The sequence below is a fragment of the Geotrypetes seraphini genome, chromosome 1, assembly GCF_902459505.1.
Source record: "Geotrypetes seraphini chromosome 1, aGeoSer1.1, whole genome shotgun sequence".
In the NCBI taxonomy this organism is placed as follows: domain Eukaryota; kingdom Metazoa; phylum Chordata; class Amphibia; order Gymnophiona; family Dermophiidae; genus Geotrypetes; species Geotrypetes seraphini.
Window position 1 is genome coordinate 222,313,732 of NC_047084.1, and position 22,903 is coordinate 222,336,634.

The 22,903-nt window shown below is 42.2% G+C and overlaps 1 protein-coding gene across 22 annotated transcripts in view; it reads left to right on the forward strand.

Annotated features, from left to right (window-relative positions):
- APBB2 (amyloid beta precursor protein binding family B member 2) overlaps window positions 1–22,903 on the forward strand; it is a 586,942-nt gene that overhangs the window by 156,233 nt on the left and 407,806 nt on the right. For 2 of the 22 annotated variants that reach the window (XM_033946745.1, XM_033946636.1), the window contains exon 4: window positions 12,539–12,642. The exons of the other annotated variants lie outside the window; for them this stretch is intronic. The gene's annotated coding sequence lies outside the window, so the exon portion shown is untranslated. The remainder of the gene's footprint in view (window positions 1–12,538; window positions 12,643–22,903) is intronic. 22 annotated transcript variants of the gene reach the window in all.

Below are 22,903 nucleotides of genomic sequence, written 5' to 3' on the forward strand. Positions count from 1 at the left end.
CTTTGGGTTAAGGTTTCTGGTTCTCTTGATGACTCATGAGATAGCAGTTGGTTGCATTGTGGCTAATATTTAAATTCTTCTCTACATTAAAGGCTTGCAAACATTTTACTGGTTTGAATGTTTTTGAGCTACAAGAAAACCACAGGGCCTATCAGATCAGTCAGAAATATTTGGTGCGTTTGAGTTGCAATGACATAATTGTTATAAAATTCAGTTCAAGAAATCTCAACAGGCTGTGGTCCAGCTGGCTAATTTTTTCCTCTTTCTTTTATTTTTATTGATCAAATCCTTCATGCTACTGCTGACTGAGCACCCCTCCTGCTCCTGACTTAAAGGTATCAGGGAGGAGGTTGGCCTCCAATGGCAGGAGGGAGTGGGCATCCCTCCTGCCATATTTGAGTTTAGCGCAGGGGGGAGCGTCTGGTGGCAGGAGGGAGTGGGCATCCCTCCTGCCATTTTTCTTGGTTCAGGGAGGGAGGGGCGCTTTGTTGGGGTGGTGCTTTGCCGTGGGTCATTGAGGAGGGCTGTCGGGAGACTTTTTTTCATTTTTTTTAATTGGGCAGATATTTTGCTTGTGCAATACATGCAGAATATCTGTGCTATAGCAAAAAAAAAAAACCAAACTCAAACAAAAAACAACAAACCCCAGGTAGACCTATCAGTAACACAGTTACTGACAGGTCTACAGCAATTGGGTTTTAGGATCGGTAAAACCTGATGCTAAATAGCCAAGCGATGTAAGTGAATCAATCGCTTGGCTATTTTGCATGGAGTTTTTCTAATTTACATGGCCAGATCAGAAAATGGGCGATCGAGGGGAAAATAACGTGATGGGCCGTTTAGTGAATCAGGTTGGTTAGCAGCTGACTTTAGTGAATCTAGCCCTAAGTATCTTAATAAAAAATTCAGCCCATGGCTTAGCCTCTGTTTTAGATTTCGGCTCCTTATGTTATTGAGTTTGACACCCCTGCCTTAGGCTATTCTCTTGGTCAGGCTTTCTTGTTAACATTCTAAAACATAAAACTAAAGCCAGGCATAGGGTATGCCTTCCAGTTGCACTCATAACTTTACCAGCTGATTCTCTTTCTTCAGTGGTTTGTGGGCCTCTCTTCTGTTCCAGGTTGCATATTATGCAGCTGCTTGCATTTTGATTGGTGCTAATCATTTTCAGGGTAGTTCTGCAAAAGTGCTGAGAAAATTTAGTGCATGTGTCTTATCACGTATTTGCAAAGGGGGCATACAAATAGATGGAACATGAGCATGTCCTCCAACACACCCATATAAACTATTAGATGCCATTGACCTGGCCTAAATGATCATGCCTACGTGTAGGCATGCCAATTCAGGTTTATGCTAATATTCTGTATTGCCAATTTGGCAGACAGATGCCATTAATTGATGCTCAGTATGTGGAATTGTTATATCTAACTAGGGGTGCAAAGTTATAGAATTGCCCATTTAAGCATATAACACATTGATCTGGCTATTATTTGGCACATCAAAATCATGATTTTAATTATAGCATACGGAATACTGCGTGATGATGACCTAGTTGCTGTTATGGCTCTTTGTATGTGTATCTTCCACTTAGAACAGTGGTCTCAAACTCGCGGCCCGGGGGCCACATTCAGCCTGCCGAGTACTCTTTTGAGGCCCTCGGTATGTTTATCATAATCACAAAAGTAAAATAAAAGTTTCTTGATCACTCGTATGTCTCTTTAGCTATAAATGACAATATTATTATTAAGACTTAGCTAAAAGGAAAGATTTATAAACTATAAAGAGTTTTACTTCATGCAAAGCTGTCATTTCTTTAATAAGACATTAACTATTTTTTCTGAGGTCCTCCAAGTACTGACAAATCCAAAATGTGGCCCTGCAAAGGGTTTGAGCTTGAGACCACTGACTTAGAACCTTACCTTTTGAGAATTGGTGATTGTTGGAAGTCCTCATAGTGTGAGAAGTTCGGCATTGTGAGCCTTGTGAGCAATACTTTTCAGTTGTCACAGATATTTTGTGGAATGTGTTACCAATTAGACTTTGATAAAATACATAAATCTTTTTTGAAAACAGGCACGCAATTCCATCTACTTAGAAGCAGGCACGTTATGATTAGGCAATTTGCAGTCAGCCAGTACTTTGTTGCTTTTATTAAATTTGTTTTCATTTTATTTAGTCTATATGCTGTGTATTGTATTTTAATTTGTATTCTTTGTATTTTACTTAGTTTATATTTTGAGTATTTTAGTTTGACTTTGACTTGTATTTTTTTGTAACTCGCATTGATCATTGGGATACAGTGATCTATACATTTTGAAAATAAATGTATATTCTTCAACCCATAAATATATTGCATCCCGCATGCACTACCCCATTCTCAGAAGACATTATTAGCCTGGCTTAAGGTTTCCATTCTAGCAGCCAAACTGATCCACAGCTCATTTCAAGGATTTAATAATTTTTGAGTATAAGCTACAAAGCTGGAGATTTGTACTTCAGGTGAGCCTCTCACATAGCAGTGTTTGGGGGACCCCCTCAGATATTTGATTTTTTAAAATTTCTAACATACGTGTATATAAAATAACTTGCATATGATGATGCGATTTATATATGAAGCTAGTTAATTTGCATTTAAATCTGTTGGGCATTCAGAAGGACTAGATAATAAAAATCCATGTGCCGGAGTCCCAATTATGAAGACTTTAATCCTAGTTACAGTTCATTCGCATAATCTTTCATGTATGTTCATAATTCAGTTTTCTTGAAGATAACCCCCCCCCCCTGAATTTTCAAAAATGGAAGCTTCGGACATTTGTTGGTCAGGATTGATAGATAAATAAACATAACTCATGCATGGATCAGGAAAGGACTTTACGTTTTGTCAGTAATCCATAAAGAATTTTCGTAGGATGTAATATGTTGAACTTTCTTGGATCCAAGGGCAAGATGTGTTAATTTAAGATGTGCTTACATTTTGGATCCATTTTTTTGGGTACTTTATAAGATAATTCCCAGTTTAATGGGGATTTACTATTCCACTGTTCCATTTATCTGAGCGGCTTACAAAACTGAATTATGGAGTAGAGCAAGATAGATATGACAAGATAGATTCTAGTTCAAAAAGCATATGAGTCTTTGAACCAGTGGGTTTTATATGTCTACTTCTGAATCTGTGTAGAAGGTATCATTTTAAATTCTTCAGCTCTGCTTCCTCTGCATTGCTCTTTTGCTCTGTTTCATCTTTGTACACATGAGTTAAAGGTGTCGCTGTGATCTGCCTGTTTTTCTTTATTTTAGGGAATTTTTTGTCCATTTTCAAGGGCTTTTTGGTGCTTAAGAGGTACCCAGTTCCCCTGGGTCAGCTCTGCCTCTGTGGAAACCCAGACTCTGTGGCAGAGGTCTTTAGCTGGGATGTCCACATGGTTAAAGGGCACCAACCTAGTTGGCCTGCATTAATTCCTCAAGCTGTGCTGGGGCTGAAGCACAGGCTGAGCGTGTCTGTCCTTGGGATTTTTAAAAGTTTGTTTGAGGCAGTAAGTCGCCACATTATTCTAATCTGTTCTTGCTGGAGTAATCAACTTCTTATGCAAATGCAATATCGCCACATATTTCTTCATTTAATCTCGCTCAATCTTCAGAAGTGCTACTTATGAGCTGTGTTTGTGCTACATAAAAGCAGGGCTAAGGGCCAAGTTCACCATTCGTGACCACCTTCAGGATCAACAACATGAAACTGAAGACAGGATGGCTTGTGTGGTGCCCTATTACAATCGATCTAAGGAGCTCATAACAAGCATGCGACACCATTGGCATGTTTTACAACTAGTTCCTGGGGTGTTGGAGTTCCCTATGATTGCCTTTCAAAGGGGGGGGGAAACATTGGTGAGCTGTTGGCAAAATATAGATATGAGATAGATGGGGAACAAATTACTTTATATGTAAATGTGAGATGTGGCAACTGCCAGTGGTGTGATAAGATCATTGAGAGAACTGAGTGGTTACACGGGGTGGGCAAGTATGTGATTAAAGCAAGGAAGGAAAACCCAACATGCAAATTTTATTATGTGGTGTATATCATAACATTTGCTATATGTGGGGAGGAGTAATAGGCCAATTCATATTAGACTTGATGAACATAAATCGAGAATTTTGAATTAGGTCTCAAGCGCCTTTGGTCTAGCACTGGAAGAATTTTACACACAAGAGTGAAGATATACATTGGAGAATTATTGATGGAGTGACTGAAGGGTGGGCGGGTGGTCACTATGAGAAATGTCTGAATTTTAAAGAACAAAAATGGATATTTACCTTGAACGCTGTAGCACCATTCAGTCTGAATTAGGAGATTGAATGGATGTCTTTGATATGAGGGATGGTTGGCTAGGAGAATCAGCTGATCGATGGGAGGGAATTTAAAAGGATCTAAAGTTACTGCCATCTTTTGACAGCAAAATATAGTCAGGATGGTAGCGAGTGAAAAGTTGGGGTAAGCAGATCAAGTATACTGATATATTTAAATTGGGATGGCGAAGGGAATACATCCCTAGCGAAAACACTAATTGTGAAATTCTGTTTCCTAGGGGACTTGCTTGATAAAGCCGACATCGAAACATGTTGGAGAAACATGTCCCCCCCCGACGCTGTGTATAAGATAAGTCTGATATAAGCTTATATTAAATTGTTCAATAAGTCTTTTATAAAGTGAAAACTAAGTTTATGCAAACAATAATTGAAAAAAAAAAAACCAAAACCAAGTAAATGTGAATAATAATAGAAGATAGCTAAAGAACCACTTGATCAAATGAGGAACTGAGTGCAGAGAATCTTATGTAGCACAAACATAGCTCATAAGTAGCACTTCTGAAGATCAAGCAAGATTAAATGAAGAAATATGTGGTGATATTGCATTTGCATAAGCAGGTCATTGAAGTGAACAGTATCAGAGAGTAGAACAGTTAAACAAATCTAGCTGGAATAATGGCACTGTGAGTTCCTTGCCATTATATCCTAAGTACCTTTTGGGGGTTTTTTGGGGCTTGGACTTGGGTTCCCCACCTTCATAAATCTTTTTAGGAGTGTTTTTAGTTGTTTCAGGCCATTTTTGGTACCAAAATGCTGTTGCAGCAGCCAACTTGAGTATTCGATCCAATTTTTAAAAGCCTCTATTTGCCTCAGAATTTAATTAATTTGGCTCAAAATCAATTGTGATGGACTCATTAGAGTGTTTTACCCCTGATTCATGCCAGATTTGCCCTGAATGGGCCACCTGAGGAGTGTTCTTGTTCCAAGTGACGTGGAGCACTTGAAGGTGGGTGTGCTAAGTGTAGCCCCTTCTGGCCCTGCTAGGCCCTCAGTCGTGGGTGGCTCAGTTTTTGAGGAAAACCCCATCCCTAGAGCCTGTAGTCAGCGACTCAGCGTTGTCTGCTAAATGGCAATGCACGGGATATCCAGGACCACAGGGGAGCAGGGGAAGTCTTTGGAGGTCAGCACATGCCTACTGTTTCAGGGCTTTACCCTATCAAGGCCTATCTATCTATCTGGGGTTCTGTCTGCTAGCTCTTATGGGGGTTTTGCCCAGTGTTCCCTCCCCTCTGTGCTGACTCAGTCACAGGAGTTAGAGGTCCAATCGGAAAAAGACTGGGAAGACTGGAGGTCTGAATCAAAACCCATGCTCTCTCATGTAGGGACTTCTGTGTGGGAGGATACAGGGTCCCAGATGGGAGCTCAGAATCAGGAGTCCCTAATTCTTCTGGGCCAGGGGAAGCCCCTGCAGTATGCTGTCTAAGTCAGTGGCTTTAATAGAGGCTATATAATCAAATTCCTCATTTTATATGCCACATCATCCCTGCAAAAGAGGGCTTGATGTGGTTTACATTAAGACTTTTGCACAGTATATTAAAAAAAGAAAAGAAAAAAAAGAGTCCCTGCAGATACTGCAGCTGGATCTCCCTCAGACCTCTTCTGCTCAGTGTACAGTGATGAGCAGTACTAAGATTCAGTCTAATTTCTTTCCCTCATACCCAAATATCACTGTGATGCTCACAGAACACTGGGAAGCCCTAGAAGGACTTATGCTGGTAGCTTAGACCATTTCTAAGCTGTATCTGATGACTCCGGATTTCCAGGAGCTTTGTCCAATTGAAATGGATTTCTTGGTAGTGCAGTTTACCAGACCTACAGTCGTAAAAAATTAGGACATCCCATGAAATATTCAGTTATTTCTTAAGAAATGTTCACATATTGATATCAAATCTTTATTTATTTCTGGAAAAGAAAGTGATGTAATTGTAGGTAAACAACAAAAATTTGTATATTCTAACTGAGGAATAAATTAGGATACCCTATACCCTAATAGCTAGTGTTATACCCTTTGGCTGACGTAACTGCAGTGAGACACTTCTTGTATCCATATACCAGTCTCTGACATTGGTCTGAGGAAAATTTGGCCCATTCCTCAATGCAGAATTCTTTCAGCTGCAAGATGTTTGAGGAGTTTCTTGCATGTATAGTCCGTTTCTAATCACCCCACAGCATCTCAATGGAATTGAGATCAGGGCTTTGACTTGGCCACTCCAGGATTCTCCATTTCTTAGTTTTCAGCCAGTCCTTGGTGGATTTACTGGTATCTTTTGGGTCATTGCCATGTTGCAGGGTCCAGTTCTGCTTCAGCTTTAATTTTCTTACAGATGTCTCACATGTTCCTCAAGCATCCTCTGATACATGGTGTATTCTATGATGGTGAGCTGGCCAAGTCCTGCTGTAGCAAAGTATCCCCAAACCATGACACTTCCACCTCCATGCTTCACAGTTGATATGAGGTTCTTTTCCTGGAATGCTGTATTTGGTGTATGCCAAACATGTCCTCTCTTCTGGTGTCCAAATAATTCAATTTTAGACTCATCTGTCCATAGAACATTATTCCAGAAGTTTTGGTGTTTGTCTACGTTCTCTCTGGCAAACTTCAGTATGGCCTTGATGTTTCTCTTAGCAAAGGTTTCCTCCTTGCTCTCTTCCTATACAATTTGAATTTGTGCAGTCTCTTTCTGATTGTAGAGACATGCACTTTCACATCAACAGTAGCAAGAGCCTGCTGTAGATCCCATGATGACATTTTAGGTTTCTTGGAGACTTCTTTTAGCATCTTGCGGTCTGCTCTGGGGTTCAGCTTGCTTGGACAGCCAGACCTGGGCATGTTTTGGAAAGTCCTCCACTTGTACACTATTTTCTGGACTGTGGAATGGCTAATATCAAATTATTTTGAGATCTTTTTAAATCCCTTACCAGACATATAAGCTGCTACAATCTTCTTTCTGAAGGCCTCAGACAGCTCTTTTGATATCATCATGGTAGTCACTCTCACTGCAGCAGTCATGAGCACACCAAACTAAATGTCTGAGGTTTAAGTAGGGCAAACCTCCTTCAAAATGCTGAGTAACGATGTTCTAATCATGTGCACCTGATGTGATATACCTGATGTGAAATTTGAGCTACTTTAAATGGGAGGATATGTGGGGGTGTCCTAATTTATTCCCCTGTTAGAATACACATTTTTGTGGATATCTTTTGTTTCATGCTTACCTGCAATTACATTACTTTCTTTTCCAGAGATAAAAAAAAAAAGATTTGACATTGGTATGTGAACATTTCTTAGAAAGAACTGAATATTTAATGGTGTGTCCTAATTTTTTCACATGACTGTACCTCTCTACTTAGTGAAGGCGGGGTGGTCCTTAAGGAGGCTTAGGTTTGCAGGGTAGACTTAGTTCTTAAACAACAGTTTGAACTCCTGGTTTTGGGGCTGAAACCGGCAGCAGCATCTTATTTTGTAGTCCGAGCCTGCCATACTCTTTTGCATTAGACTTCAGCCCGGGAAGAGGATGCCTATCCCCCAACTTTTAGTTCTGGGGGTGGATTATGTAGCCGATGTTCTGTGATATTTTCAGGGTCTTGAGCAAATTCTCGGCCTTTTCTGTTTATGCCTTGAGACTGATATAGATTTAACATTGGGCTGGAGAGGCTGCATCTAAAGCTACCTTGAGCAGGTTATCTTTTAAAGGTTGCATATCTTTTGGTAAGGGACTGGACAATCTTATGGCTGGTGTCAGCCTAAGTTGCTCCCAGACAGCATACCATGTGCCCCTCCTTTCAAGGGTCATAGTAACATAGTAGATGACGGCAGATAAAGACCCGAATGGTCCATCCAGTCTGCCCAACCTGATTCAATTTAAAAATTTTTTTTTTTCTTTTTTTTTCTTCTTAGCTATTCTGGGCGAGAATCCAAAGCTTTACCCGGTACTGTGCTTGGGTTCCAACTGCCGAAATCTCTGTTAAGACTTACTCCAGCCCATCTACACCCTCCCAGCCATTGAAGCCCTCCCCTGCCCATCCTCCTCCAAACGGGTCTTGACATCTTTGTCATCCCACCGTGGGATCTTATACCTGGAGGGCATTTCAAGCCTCTAGATAAAACTTTAGGGCCAGATGGGCCCAAGGAGCAGCCCCACATTCTACAGGGGCTCCCAATAAGCCACAATGATCCCAGGCTAGAAACCAACCTGCCCTGGTTAGGAGGGTGGCTGTTGACCCACTGGGAGGCCTGGGCAGCTATTTTTTTGGACCAGTGGCTGTTGGACATCATTCAAGATGGCTACAAATTGGAATTCCCTAGACTTTAGCTGGATCTCTTTGTAGACTGTCCCAGAGGATGTCCGGAGAAAGTAGAGTCTGGGCGACGGTACAGCAGCTCTTGGCTCTGAAAACCATAGAACCAGTTACAGCAGTAGAAATGGGCTTAGGCAGATACTCGTATACTTTATCATGCCAAAGAAAGACTCGGACGACTGTAGACCCATTCTGGATCTCAAGTCTGTCAGCAAGGCTCCGAGTTCCATGATTCTGCATGGAGACAGCACAGTCAGTTATCGCCTCCATGGTGCCAGATGAGTTTTTAGCCTCTCTGGACCTTACAGAGGCATATTTGCATAACCTTATTTTCCTGGCACATAGGAAGTTCCTGAGGTTCCATGTGCTGGAGCAGCACTTTCCGTTCTTGGCATTTCTCTTTGGGCTGGCTATGGTGCCTCTCATCTTCACCAAAGTGATGGTCGTGGCAGCAGCTCACCTGTACCTGAATGATTGGTTGATTTGAACACTATCCAATATTGCTTGTGACTTTGCAGTGATATGGGTTGACCAGCTCTTGCAACACCTTGGTTGGGTGATCAAATTTCGAAAGAGTCACCTGGAAATGACAGTCACTGGAGTACCTGAGTGTGTGTTTTGACATGGTAGAGGACCATGTTTTTCTTCCAGAGTTTTGCAAACTGAAGCTGAAGAGCCAGATAATGAACATCGTAACCTTGTCAGCTCCCACGTCTTGGCAGTATCTTGCTGGGGGTTGATAGTGGCATCCATGCTGGGGGTTGATAATGGCATCCATAGAGTTTCCTTGGTTGAAAGCTCACCTCCAATCTCTTCAGGTGGATCTGCTGTCCTGCTGTTCCTCGCAGAACAGTTTGCTCCAGATGACACTATATTGGATGTTGGAGGCCTGCAGGATCTTGCAATGGTGGCTTTGACCAGAGTCCCTGTTGAAGGGCCTACCTCTCCAATTTCCTCTTGGATAATTCTTATGACGGAAGCCAGTTTTTTCAGCTGGGGGGGTGAATTGCAGTGATTTTCCATTGCAGGGCCAGTGGTAGCCTTCTCAGCAGAGATGGCTGTGCGCAATTCGTTTGGTGCTCCAGGTGTTGGAGCAGACTCTGGAAGGTAAGGATGTTGGGGTCTTCTCGGACAATGCACGGTGGTGGTGTTCAGCTGGCAGGGAGGGCACCAAGAGTGCTCCATTTGCAACAAGGGGCCCAAGTTGCTGTTCAGTTGGACCGAAATCCACTTGCAAGCGCTGTCAGGAGTGCATATGGCAGGAGTGGAGAATGTACTGGTCAACTATCTCAGCAGGCAGACACTGGACCCAGAAGAGTGGTCCCTATCTAGGAAGGCTTTTGCTAAGATTGTAAGTCAATAGGGGTCACAGACGTTTGACTTGATGATGTCGGCAATCAACAAAGCTCATTGCTGCTTCAGCTGAAGGTACAAGCCTGAAGTGTCAGCGTGAACATGCTAGTGCAGCCTTGGACACAGAAGGAGCTGTTCTATGTTTTTCCTCCATGGCCCATGATCGGCAGAGTCATTGGGGGGATTGCAGACCATCAGGATTTGTAGTCCTGGTTGCTCCATGTGGGCGCATTGTCCATGGTACATAGATTTAGTCCATCTTCAGAGGGATTGCTTTGGGTTTACGGCATGGCTCTTGAACACGCAGCCTTAGCATGCAAGGGTTTTTTGGACTCTTCTGTCTCCCTTCCTCAGATCTAAGATGCTGGCAACGGTGGCTGCCTGTGCTAAGGCTTGAAGTTGTTTCAGTGCTATTGCGCAGAATAGAGCGTGTAGCCGTTTTGGCCCTGCTTACGATAGTTCTGGCATTTCTACAGGATGGTCTAGCGAAAGGTCTGACGGTTGGATCCCTTAAGGTCCAGTTGCTTTCAGAGCCAGATGCAGGACGTTTCTCTGGATTTCCATCCAGATGTGGCCAGGTTTTTGAAAGGGGCCATCAGGTTGAAACCACCTGTGTGGCAGCTTTTCCTCATATGGAATCTGATCATTATTCTATATTCACTAAATAAGGCTCTGTATGAGCCTTTGAAAGAGGTGTCGCTGATTAATCTATCAAAACATTTTTTTAGTGGTTATTGCCTCGGCAAGGAGAGTGTTTGAGCTTCAGGCTCTTTCTTACAGAGAGCCCATTCTCTGTTCTATGGAACATAAGCCCATTCTCTGTTCTATGGAACATAAGAAGCGCCATCTCTGGAACAGACCCTAGGTCCATCAAGTCTGGCGGTCCGCACACGCGGAGGCCCCGCCAGGTGTACCTTGGCATAGTTTTGGTTTCCATATCGCTCTAAGCTTCTCGTAAAGAGAAGTGCATCTAGCTTACCCTTATCCATGTCACTTCATTCCACTCATAAAGAGATGTACATCTAACTTACCCTTAAATCCTAGAACGGTGGATTCCGCAATTACCTCTTCTGGGAGAGCATTCCAAGTGTCCACCACTCGTTGCGTGAAGCAGAACTTCTTGATATTTGTCCTGAACTTTTCCCCCCTTAGCTACAGCCCATTTCCTCATGTTCGTGCCACATTGGACATTGTAAATAATGTTTTTTCCTGCTCTATTTTATCAATTCCTTTCAGTATTTTGAAAGTCTCGATCATATCCCCTTGCTGTGGTTTTTTTGTGCACAGTTCCTTCTTTTCTACCAAAAGTTGTTTCAGCCTCCCATGTCAACCAGGAAGTTCGCTGCCCACTTTCCACTCCACAGGGTCCAAAAAAAGGGACAAAGCAATGGCCTTGCTGGATGTCAGAAGAGCTCTTATCCATAATCTAAAAGTGATGAATGACTTCTGTCTGGACCATCTTTTCATGTTAATGCTAGCTGACTAGGGAGGCCAGCATCTAAAGTCTCAATTTCCACATGGATTCATAAAGCTATTTCGTCTGCGTACATTGAGAGCGAGAAGCAGCCTCTGAGTTTTGTGAGGCCAAACTATCAGAAGTGTCACTTCTCTGGGGGTTCTGCCTAAAGAGATTTGTAAGGCTGCCATGTGATCCATCCTTCACTGAGTTCTACAGGGTGGACTTGACGAGTGAGAGAATGTTTCCTTTGGGTTCTCAGTTCTGACAGCAGGCTCATCTATCTAACCCTAGATCAGAGGGTCTGCTTTGGTACGTCCCACTGGTTCAACACTCATATGCCTTTTGCCTTTGTTAATGCTTTATTATAAAGTGCACCTACTTTTATTCTTCTTGTAAGATATAGTGCTAATAAATATCTGGGTTTTAACTTTTTACAGTTTTATTGCTAAACGTTTTATTGATAAAATGTTTGTCTATTGTTTGTTCATATTTATGCAACTAAAGGGCGATCAGTATATTATGTGTGTAACCAATATGTGAACTGCATAGTTTTATGCGGTATATAAATTTTTAAATAAATAAATATATACCACTTATAGCCTTTAGCTAGATTGTGAGCCTTCGGGACAGATAGGGTAGTTTTTCTCAAGTACCTAATTTCATTTTAGTTTGATACTTTGTAAACCGCTTAGGTCAGTAAAATACAGGAGCGGTATATCAAAACTTAAATAAACAAACATAAATATTCAGGTACTCAAGCATTTTTCCCTATCTATCCTAATGAGCTCACACTCTAATGTAACTGGGGCAGTGGGGGATTAGGTGACTTGCCCAGTCACAAGGAGCAGCATGGGATTTGAACCTACAACCTCAGGGTGCTGAGGGTGTAGCTCTAACCACTGCACCATACACTCCCTAGAAGGGAAGATTAGGTATTTACCTTGATCTTCTTTCTAATTGAAAGGCATATGAGTCTTGACATCCTGCCCTGTCATTTTGCTATTTCACTTGCTTTACTGCCTCAGTAAAGTATGTTTCCTTGCTGTGCTTGATCTTCTGTTTCAGGGTTTGAAGAGTGTTGAATATCCTGAAGGTTTCCACAAAATCTGAAGGAGAGTTTCCTCAGGAGGATGCATCATACAATTATGATCACATTGGAAATAGTGCCGGTAATAATAATAATAATAACAGTTTATATACCGCAATACCGTTAAGTTCTATGTGGTTTACAATAGATTAAGCGAGGTACAAATTGATTGAATTTAAGAGGGGGGAAGAGGAGAGTTAATAGGACCGGAAATGCATTGTTGAGGAGAAAGAGATTAATAGGACAGAGGAATCACTATGGAGGAGAAAGAAGATGAGTGGGTCAGTTGTCTAGATACTTTAGGAACACTTTACGGTAGCACTCAGGTAGGTGACTTTTAGAAGTTATGGCTGGATAAAAGTTAAATTTGTTACGTTTCCTAATAATTTTTTTTGCTGTCAGAGCACTCTCATTGTGCAGGGAGTTCCCCATCCCCCTCCTCTTTCTTTTCCTTTTTTCGATGCTTTGATATGAACTGAGCAACACAGAACAATGCAGAGGAGGCGGTGCCAAAGAATTTAAAGTGATACCTTCTACACAGCCTCACGAGTAGGGGTACAAAACCCACTGGTCTAAGACTCGTATGCCTTTCTACTAGATCAGGGATGGGCAACTCCAGTCCTCGAGGGCCGGAATCCAGTCAGGCTTTCAGGATTTCCCCAATGAATATGCATGAGATCTATTTGCATGCACTGCTTTCAATGCATATTCATTGAGGAAATCCTGAAAACCCAACTGGATTCTGGCCCTCAAGGACTGGAGTTGCACACTCTGTACTAGATAGTAGGGGGATGAACTACAATTTCCATAGGACAGAGGGGCGGGCCAGCACATTAGAAGTTAGCTGTGTTCTCTATAGCCACTTTGGGAACCTGAGAGAAAAGGATTCAATGCTGTGTGAATGTAAAAGGAAATGTTTTAAGGTCTGTTTTGGGAGGTTTTTTTTAGCTTGAGGTGTTGTGGCAACATGTTCAGGTGTTCTGGGCCTTTGATCTGAAAACTGGAAGATTATATATGGTCATGAAGTCCCTGAATGAGGGAGCAAGTAAATGAGTTTGCTGAGATGATTGCAGAGATCTTGATGAACAATATGGGACTATGAGATAAGAACATAAGATGCGAATGATAGTAGGTCACTGTTTTGTAAAAATTTTAAAGGTCAGGATTAATGTTTTTTGTAAATTACTGTATATACACGAATATAAACCTATCTGAGTATAAACTGATAGAAGTCCCTCTCTCCCCCCAATAAGGGAGAAAGTATTAATGCAGTTACAAACCAGGGGGTTTATATTCATGTATAAGATAACTTCCTCTCACCCCCAATAACAGAGCAGATATTTTCCCACTCAAGCCCTCCCCACAAAGACCATGGCACTGCTATCCTCCTACTCAGTGCCCCCCCATGACTACCAGTGCTGCTGTCCTTCCAAACAAACCTTCCCCTCCCTCATCACTGGCGCCACTATCAGAAAGACTTGATCTAAATCATGATTTTCTACAGACTCATTCTTGGTGGTATGATCTTAATATTTACAAGCAGATGTAATCAGAATAGGCCAGTTCTTGATATATTGCTCTTAACAGTCCACTACAGAATTCCATCTAACATCTTGTGGAAGCATTAGCTTGGTTCCACACATTCTTTTCAGAGTTGTTGCAGCAAAATGATTGTTACGGAAATATTTAGCAATTTTAATTACATTAATCTTTATTTCTGGGACACTGATGTTTTTGGGTAGGAGGAGCAGCAAATGAGCACAACAACCATATGTTATTAGCTTGGTATTCTAGAAACATGATTGTAGATAAAGGCCAAATGACCCATCCACTATCTCCTCTTCTCTTTATTCTCTTCTAAATTTCTTCTCATCTTGGATATATTTGCCGCATTATTTGTTTAAGCAGCATTATTTGTGTCTAAACAGCATAGTAGACATTTGAATTTTTGTTCACTTTTTATGATAACTTTTGCTGGTACTTCCTTTAAGTATTCTGCTGTATGAGCATTTTGTGAGTTATTAATTGCTTCTGTAAGAAAGACATTCTTCTCCGTTATACAAGCACATGCAACAGGTTCATTGTGGACATTACTCCACTCATCAAGAATTAAACCCCATGATGAATAATTTTTGGACTATAATTGTAACTCCAACCAACCATTTCCAGTTCCTACCAGCCCTGCATCTTCAACAGACTTTACAAACTACACTCCCACTATGAAGGAACTCTACGCACTATTTGTACTCTCCATAAGCCTTTTAAGCTTAACTGTTGCTATACCAACAATCCACTGGCAAACCTTTCCTGCATGGTTCCCCATATGTCACATTTATCCAAGGACAAGCAGGCAACATATTCTCACATGTGGGTGACGTCATCCAAGGAGCCCCGGTAAGGACAGGTTTAAAAGTGCTTCGCCACTTTAACAACTTAAGAAAGTTTTAACTGCCTGCACTGCGCATACGCGAGTGCCTTCCCGCTCAGTGTCACTTGTGGATCCTCAGTTCTTAGTTTTTCACGGAGCTAAGAAGTCGTGTTTTTTAGCATCGTTAAAATTTTTGCCTTTGCCTTCCCGCTCAATGTGTATTTTTTATTTGTATTTTATCTGCATATTTAGTTTGAGTTAAAAAACAAACAAAAACAAAACAGCCAAGGACATTTTTTTCCTCGCTGTTCTCACCTCACAGGTTTCGCCCATCGAGGCCTCTTCATTTTCTTCAGCCATTGAATTAAATTTGGCTGAGGCAATTTTTCTGTCGATGTCCCAGCCTCTAACAAGTTTTAAGAAGTTTGCAGGTGCCAACGGCAAATTTCCATCACTGACCCAAATAGCTGGTGCTTACAGTGCCTTGGCCCTGAACACCGTGTTGAGTCCTGTGCACGGTGTTCTACCCTGCAAAAACGTACTATTAAGAGTCGCAAGCTCCAACAAGAGAAGTTGTTCGGCACCAGTATGGACATAGGGAAGACATCACATCCTTCTACATTGAAAGCATCAACTTCAGCGTTGGGAACATCGCTATATCAGGTAAGCCAGTTAAAAATTCACCAGCTTTCCAACAGGTCTCGCAGGTCAACATTGCATTGAGTCCTTTGATGCTGACTAAGCGACGACCGCTTTTACTTCTGGCCGCTCCTCCATCGAGATGTGCATCCTCTTCGAGGTCACCCTCTCCGAGGCCAGACAAGGCACTACTAGTACTGGCAGAATGCCAAACGGTACCGGTGCTCTCATACCTGGAAAAGCTCAAAGCACTGTTCCAAGTCAGTGATATGTTCAAACTCCTTGCTTTGACATGCCATCGTTACCGACCCAGCCTGAGCTTAAGGCCACCAGGTCCTGTGGTACTGATACTGGATCTCCGGTACAACATCTATGTTCTAAGTATAAGCACTGCTCACAAAGAGCCCATTCTCCATTCAGTTCCTCGAGGCATCAGCGTTCTTCCTCATCTCAGCGATCCAAGTCTACTCGGCATCTTTCATCCTCAGCTGCTTTGAAGTGCAAGCATCGCTCTTCTTCCCACTTCTTCGTCGACATCAGTCCCGACGCATTCCTTCACCAAAAGACTTTTATGATTTGGACTTAGTCTGACTCTGCGGATGATGAAAAGGAGACTGCGTGGGGATATGATCGAGACCTTCAAAATACTGAAAGGAATCGACAAAATAGAGCAGAGAAGATTATTTACATTGTCCAATTTGACACGGACAAGAGGACATGAAATGAAGCTAAGGGGGGGCAAGTTCAGGACTAATATCAGGAAGTTCTGCTTCACACAGAGAGTGGTTGACATCTGGAATACTCTCCCAGGGGAGATTATTGAGGAATCGACAGTCCTAGGCTTCAAAAGCAAACTAGATGCATATCTCCTTGAGAGAGGCATATAAAGATATGGTTGGATATAAAATAAGCCAGGTGTATACCTAGCAGGGCCTCCGCGTGTGCGGATCGCCGGACTTGATGGACCGAAGGTCTGATCCGGAGATGGCGCTTCTTATGTTCTTATGTTCTGTTCCTGAGTTCACTACAGAACCTTATGATGCTCCTTCTTCTGAAAAGTCTCCAGAAAGAGCTAAGTTTCCTACTGAAAAACTCTTTCACAAAATTGAAAAGGCAATTGGTTAAGGAGGTCCCAGTCTACCTACATTGCTGAATATCTGGAGGCTTTGGACTACGATAAACTTCCTAAAGAACTCTTTTGATTACCATTACAAGGTATTCTCAGGGAGACTCTTCATAAGAACTGGGAAACCCCCCCCCCCCCCCAATACCGTTACTGTGGCTCCCAGAAAATTGGATTTTTTATACAAAATCATTTCTTCTCTTGGTTTTGACAAGCCACAACTCCAGCATCAATCCCTGATGGTAGAGTCGACTTTGAAAAAAATCTACTCCATCCAGAGTCTATGCATCAGTGCCACCAGGACTTGAATGGCGCACTATGGACAAATTTGGCTGTCTCCTGTACCAAAATTCCATGTTGGCCAACAGAGTCCTCAACTGCAATTTCTATGTTTCCTGCTAAGTCAAGACTCTAAGAAATTGTCGTCTTTGATAGGTACATTCCCACAGCAATTACAGGATTTTTGTCACATCTCTCACACCCTTGTCCTGGCTAGAAGGTATAAGGTGAGATCATCTTATGATGCCTTTGAATTATCTTCAGAGCCTCAGCTATGTCAGTGGCAATGGGACATCTGGCATGGCTCAGAGTCTCCGATATGGATGTCAATCTCCAGGATAGATTGGCTAACATTCTGTGCATGGGTGATGAGCTAACTGCAGTGATAAATCCCAGAGAATAGCCGGAGCATAGACAAGATAAATATACGGGCTATACTCAAGAAAACCTCAAACTGAACACAGCGAAGACCAAAGTAGTATGGTTTCACAGTTCCCTGCAAACAGTTCCTACAGCTATCACTCTTGTCCTCAGTAACCAAACTAGATATTGACAAAACTTCCAAAAAGAGTTAAATACAAGTGCATATTGTAACCACTCTGCTGCCCGAAATCGGGACTCAATAGCACTACTAGTGGTGAACAAAAAGAAAACTCTGAAGTGTGACCCGGCCTGGAGTCACCCTGCAGGATTGGATTGACAAGAGGAACTCAGCTCAATAAATCGCCACACAGTTATATAATCAAAACATAAATTTACTTTCAAAAATAAAAGTCAGAATGGCATCAGCAAAATGAATAATGCTTCTTGCAAAAGAATCCCAAAGTAAAACAAACCACAAAGCAAACTAACTCAAAACAGTTCAGGATTCTTTCCTTGGAACAAAGGATCCTAATCCTCATGAGATCCTGCTCTCATTAGAGCTTGTTTCCTCAGTTAGTGCTTAACCTGCTCCTCAGCAGGTGATAATACAAGCAATAGAGTTCTCTGCTCTGGTATGTATCCGGTGCACAGTTTTCAAACAGAAGCCTCCAGCAGCCTTTTGAAGCACTGCTGGGAAATTAAAGAGTGTCTTAGGTTTGCCTTATAAAACACAGCTATCACAATTCCCTCCCTGGGTGTTAACAAACCTCACCCAAGAGACACACTCACAGCTTCCAGTATACAAAAACAAAATGCAGAGTTCAAAAATAGTCCCAAACAAAAACTCAGTCAAGTAGTTCATTCCTGGCACCTGGTAGTAAATCCAACCTCCATCGGTTCAGGATATTCAGCAACTTCCTCAGGCAAACTCCCTTGTAATTCCATCGGGGTCTCTTCGTCCAGTAGTTGCAGATTCAGAGCTTCTCCAGCCTCAGTAATCTCCATGGGTGTGTACAGCTCTCACCTCTGCCTGGACCAGGGGGATCATCCTGGGAGAGGAACCTTATCCTTCTCCCTAGCCTGCCTAACTGCTTCTCCCAAACTGCTGCCTTTTCTAGAGCAGGGCTCCGCCCTGATCTAGCTGAGTCAGCAGGTGCTTACACAGCTCTTGGGCTCCTCCGTTGGTGACTTGAATGTCTGCCACCTGGCAAGTTCTTGGGCCTACCGGCTCCCCCTAGTGGACCACCCATGAAAACACCGTGACCAAAGCAGGACAGACCCTACTTGGTCACAATATTTAACACGCTTATCACCTACATCGGTACAGAGACCTGGAACAGCTTCCCGAAAGCCATCATAGCACAACCCTATTACCTTAGATTTTGAAGAAACTAAAAACTCTCTTCTTTGAGATAATGGACTCCATTGACAATCAGTAGTATGCTCACTCATCAACAATGAATATCATGACTTCAATCAGTGTAAACTCTACCTCTAATGTCCTCTCTATATGACCCCTTATAATAGACTCAATTCCTTTGTATTTTCTATTATCTCCACCAAGTATGTCGTCTTATAACTACTGTATTATTCTGTACATATTGCATATATCTTGAATTGTACATCGCCTTGAACCTAATTGTTCACAGTGCGACTCATAAATCTTAGATTAGATTAAATAGAAAACTATCTTTAGAAATTTTTCCTCAAAAAAGCATTTTATTTAAAAAAAAAAAAAAAATCCATTTTGCTATCGTCCCACTCATATCCCTCCTCCCCGAAGACTACCTGCGCTACTATCCTCCATGCCATCTCATTCTCAGAGAGGGCAGGAGCCATTAAGTCTTGAGCATGCTCAGATGTTCAGGGTCCGAACATAGAAACAGGACAGTAGATAAAAGCCAAATGGCCTATTCAGTTTGTTCATCTGCTGCATCCACTATTTCCTCAGTCTGCCTCTACTACTTCTACTGACCTAGCATAGAACATTAGCTCCAGCCTCCTTCAGCACAGAACACATATGATAAGGACAGCAACAACGATCATCTAGGAAGTGGAGGGGAGAATAGCAGTGCTGGTGGTCTTTGGGGGTGGTGGGTTGGAGTGGAGGAAAGTAGCACCAGTGGTCTGGGGGGGAAGGCTGAGTAGGAAGATAGCAGTGCCAGTGGTCACTGGGAGGGGGCTCGAATGTAAATCGAGATCCCTATTTTTTTTGGTCCAAAAATCTGTTTATATTTGAGTATATTCTCACATGAGGTTGGTGATGTCCCTGGAACCCAGTATGAACATTCCTAAGTGTACCATCACTTTAAATCTGTGTATGTGTATATGCCAGTGCCTTCACACCTGACATCAGCTTGCGAGATCATCAGTTCTTAGTTTTCTGCAGAGCTGAAAAGTCGAGTCTTCAGTGTTCTCTTCAATACATCAAACTTAGACATCTTTTTTTTTTTTTTTTTGGTGCCTTTCTGATATTATTTTTTTGCTATATTCATAATTCTTTGTTGTTGGGTATTTTTTTTTTTAGCAGCTTTGACACGCAGCTCCTGATTGGTGAGTCCCGTCTTTAGTATAGGAAGAGGCGGTCGGAGCATACCACAAGTGATTTCCTTCACTCGCCAGCGATCCGGCTGCCCTCTCCTGCCTCTCTGGCTGCCCTCTCCTGCCTGGTCATTCGCGATCGGAAAATACCACAAATGACCGGAACTGTGAATTGCAGACCGTGAATTTGCGGTGGAGCACTGTATTATGATTTTATGAATGATTGAATTAGAGGCTTCTGTGTGTTATTAGTTTGTATGTTTTGTGCATTTGAGTATTTATATTGAATAGGTTTTGACTAATAATAAAATATTTAATATATTATATATTTATCAATTGAATAGTTTTGTATGGTATGTATATTCATTAGGGATATCTTGAAAACCTGACTGACTAGGGGTCCCTCAGGACAAATATAAGAATTGCTCTTCTAGAACATCTGTAGTTGCAAGAGCTATGTGCTGTTATACCTTGGTTTAAATGCAAATATGGAATGGCGGCATTTTTATTAATGAGTTGTAACATGATTACAATAAAGAAGGCAAAGTCAATGTGATTTTGACATAGAGATTGATGAGAGGCTGGGATGTGTGTCAGCATCTAAGAAGAATACGGCCATTTTTTCTGTTTAAATCAGTGACAGAAGTTTGTTACAAATGAATAGAGAACTAAAAGTGGAGCTGCTGTATGTAAAGTCCTGATGCAGCAGTTTAAGGTGAAGTACCAAAAAATTCTGGCCACGTTGAGTGAGTTAATTGATGGCGCTTCAGAAGCTAGAATGATATGATTGGCAGTCAAAATTACATACAAGAATGGAGTGGATACTTCACTATTCACGGAAGAAAGTGTTAATGAAAAACTCAAAAAATTAAAGGTGGACAAAGCCATGGGACCGGACAGCATCCATCCCAGGATATTGAGGGAGCTCAGAGAGGTTCTAACGGCTCTGCTTAAAGATTTGTTCAATAAATCCCTGAAGATGGGAGTGGCTCTATGGTATTGGAGAAGAGCAGATGTGGTTCCTCTTCACACAAGTGGTCGCAGAGATGAAGCAGGAAACTACATGCTGGTAAGCTTCACTTCAGTTATTGGAAAATAATGGAAGCGTTGCTGAAGGAGAGGATAGTGAAATTCCTAGACTATAATGGGTTACAAGATCTGAGACAACATGGCTTTACTAAAGGTAAATCATGATAAACAAATCTAATCTGAATTCTTTGACTGGATGACCAGAGAATTAGAAAAGGAAGTGCGCAAGATATAATTTACTTACATTTCAGCTAAGCAGTTGACATGGTTCCTCATAGGAGGTTTTTGAACAAACTTGACTGGCTGAAGTTAGGACCCAAAATGGTGAACTGGATTAGAAGCTGGTTGATGGACAGATGCTGTATGTTTGACTGTGTGGTTTTTGTTACCCGCCTAGAATTGTAGGATAAGCGGGATATAAATTGTTTAAATAAATAAATGATTGAATGTCAGAGGGTGGTGGTTAGTGGAATTTGCTCGGAGAAGGAAAGGTGTGAATAGTGGAGTGCCTCAAGGATCGGTGCTGGGGCCGATTCTGTTCAATATGTGTGTGAGTGATATTGCCAAAGAGTTAGAAGGAAAATTTTGTCTTTTTGTGGTTGATACCAAGATTAATAACAGAGTAGACACCCCGGAGGGAGTGGAAAACATGAAAAAGGATCTGCAAAAGTTGGAAGAATGGTCCAAAGTCTGGCAATTAAATTCAACGCAAAGAAGCACAGAGTGATGCATTTGAGGATTAGAAATCTGAGGGAGATGTATGTGCTGGAAGACTAGAGGCTGATATGCATAGATGGGAGAGAGGGACTTTGGTGTGATAGTATCTGAGGCTCTGAAGGCGACAAAGAAATGTGACAAGGCAGTGGCTATAGCCAGGAGGATGCTAGGCAGTATAGAGAAAGGCGTAACAAGCAGAAGAAAGGAGGTGTTGATGCCACTATACAGGTTGTTGGTGATGCCCCACTTGGAGTATTGTGTTCAGTTTTGGAGGCCGTATCTGGCCAAGGATATTAAGACTTGAAGCAGTCCAGAGGAAAGTGACAAAAATGGTAGGAGGTGTGTGCCAAAAGTAGTATGAGAAGAAACTAGAAGACCTAAATATGTATACTCTGGAGGAGAGGAGGGACAGGGGTGATATGATACAGACATTTAAATATTTGAAAGGTATTAATATAGGACCAAATATTTTCCAGACAAGGGAAATTAGTAAAACTAGAGGACATAAATTGAGGTTGATGGATGGTAGACTTAAGAGTAATGTTAGGAAATTGTTTTTCATGGCGAGGGTGGTGGATGCCTGGAATGTCATCCCGAGGGAGGGAAAACTGTGATGGAATTCAAACAAGCATGGCATGAACACAGAGGATCGCTATCTTCTATAATAAAACCCTAAGCGCGCATGCGCACTTAGGGTTTTCTGATCGCTGCCGCCGTGCTGTGTCCTTCCTTGCCGAATTCCATTTTGGAACACAGAGGCAGGGAACACGCCAGTGACTCTCCCCTCCCGCCCTCACTCACCAATCACTGCCGACGGCACTGCTCCTCTTCAAAGCAGCCTACTGAGGATCGCAGCTGGTTGTAGCAAACCTCGCAGGCCGCTCTACACCTCGGTAGCACGTTCCCTCTGACGTACTCAAGTGGAGAAGGCTTCATCTAAGGCACGGCAGATGATGGGTTGTATCAAGAGAAGTTTCGTCAACAGGAAGCCTGAGGTCATGATGCCATTATACAGAGCCAAGGTGAGACCTCATCTAGAATACTGTGTGCAATTTTGGAGGCCACATTACCGTAAAGATGTGCTCAGAATTGAGTCGGTTCAGCGGATGGCCACCAGGATGGTCTCGGGGCTAAAGGGTCTCTCGTACGAAGAGAGACTGAACAAATTGCAGCTCTATACTCTCGAGGAGCGTAGGGAGAGGGGAGACATGATTGAGACATTTAAGTACATCACGGGACGGGTCAAGATGGAAGATGATATCTTTCTTCTCAAAGGACTCTCGA